We start from the raw sequence: 1,728 nt of genomic DNA, 5'->3' as shown, positions 1-1,728 counted from the left end.
CAGCTCTGAGTGTCGTTTTGAAACAGTCTTTTCACAATATGAGACGCCTTTATGGAGGTCGAAGGAAGAAACCCAGAAACAGTTCGGGTGGGATTTAAACTCACAACCTTCCATCAATAAAGCACTGTCTGTCAGAAGACTCTATGAGCTCAAATAAGTTTTGGACACAACAATTAGATGTTCTCATGTTGTCAGAGTGAGTGAATGGGAGAGAACCACTTGAATCTCTAGCACATCTTAAAGAACACCGCAACATCTTTCAATGTGTAGGAAACTCTGTGTCTCTGCAGGATGATGAATGTGAACTTTCTGCAACTTCAGTCTCATCCTCTTTCTCTCTTTGCTGTCCATGTCCATTGGCGCCAAAGACGGCCATTAATCCATTCAGCTTCAAGTTCTTCATTATTCATACAACAATAACAGATATGCAGTCGTTTGCAATGAAAATTTTAGATCACAGACTGCTTAATGTATATGCTCTTAAATAGCAATGAGCTCAAGTGGTGCTATGACATGCAACAACAAAAGCTCTTGAGTTTCAGTTAACTGCAACTTTTCACACAACACATTTTTGGTGGGTTATTCTGGGAAACTTTTGGACTTTTACTTAAGTTACATTTTCAATGCAGGACTTCTACTTGTAAGTATTTCTACCATTTCATATTAGTACTATTAAATAAGTTAAACACATGAGTTGTTCATTGACCACTGGCTAAACTGTCTGTGTCTATTACCTTCTAGATTATCCTCTGTGGAAAGAAAACATTAGCTCAATGTTAAATCGTACACTGATAGTTTTTGCATTAATGTGCCATCCCTTTTGAGGTACCATGACAAGTTCAAATCATGTCAATGTCAAACAGCTTTGTGTGTCTGAAGAACTGATTGTTTGAGCTCTAGGTTTCATTAGGCACATTGCTGGCTGTTTGTGAGACAAATGGAATGTTAAGATATTCTTTCCATCTCTGTATAACATTTGAAAAGTGCTCAGTAGGCCCAGTTAACCTTTATACAGTAGCACTTAGATTTGCATGCTGACCAAACAGATGTGCTGCTGTCGTCACCCTCTCGACCAGAGCAACACATGTGGTAATAGTGTTCATTTCTCTTAGTGATTGAATCCTGAGCTTCTTAATGGGCTGACCCAGTGTGTGTACTCCACGTTAAGACATGATTGACTTCCAGTTGAAGGTAGAAGGGAGATTTATTTGTCATTTTCAAGTTCCCGCAGTTTGGGAAAAGAAGCTGCCCTTGCTGGTTTGGCAGTGGATACTTCTGTATTTTTAACCACATGGTAGTGGGTGAACAGGCTGTGGCTGATTATTGAGACTAAAGGTTTGAGGACATGTTAGTACAGGGGGCACCCAGATTTGAACTGGGGACCTCTTGATCTGCAGTCAAATGCTCTACCACTGAGCTATACCCCCACAGTCTGCACTAAATATGCTTAGTGATAATGAAGGCATTGATTTGGCATCCACCACACAGGGCGAGAGGGGGTTTGATTGTATGTATGAACAACAGAAATGACAGAGTGTGTTTTGACAGGAGCAGCACCACAGGGGGCACCCAGATTTGAACTGGGGACCTCTTAATCTGCAGTCAAATGCTCTATCACTGAGCTATACCCCCACCAGCAGTAAGAGAATCTGCCACCAAATATGTGTTGAGGAAAAGTTACAGTTAACTGAAACTCGAGAGCTTTTGTTATCGCATGTCATAGCTCCA

At 40.9% G+C, this 1,728-nt stretch overlaps 2 non-coding genes across 2 annotated transcripts; both read right to left on the bottom strand.

The window, feature by feature from the left end:
• Nucleotides 1-1,355: 1,355 nt before the first annotated feature.
• On the bottom strand, nt 1,356-1,427 carry trnac-gca. Its single transcript has one exon. It is a non-coding gene; the product is annotated as a tRNA-Cys (tRNA).
• A 133-nt stretch (nt 1,428-1,560) lies between these two features.
• On the bottom strand, nt 1,561-1,632 carry trnac-gca. Its single transcript has one exon. It is a non-coding gene; the product is annotated as a tRNA-Cys (tRNA).
• Nucleotides 1,633-1,728: the final 96 nt, after the last annotated feature.

The sequence above is a fragment of the Plectropomus leopardus genome, unplaced genomic scaffold (assembly GCF_008729295.1).
Source record: "Plectropomus leopardus isolate mb unplaced genomic scaffold, YSFRI_Pleo_2.0 unplaced_scaffold21175, whole genome shotgun sequence".
NCBI classification, from domain to species: Eukaryota; Metazoa; Chordata; class Actinopteri; order Perciformes; family Serranidae; genus Plectropomus; species Plectropomus leopardus.
The sequence above is the reverse complement of the archived record's forward strand: the minus strand, read 5'-3'. Positions and strand labels throughout refer to the sequence as shown.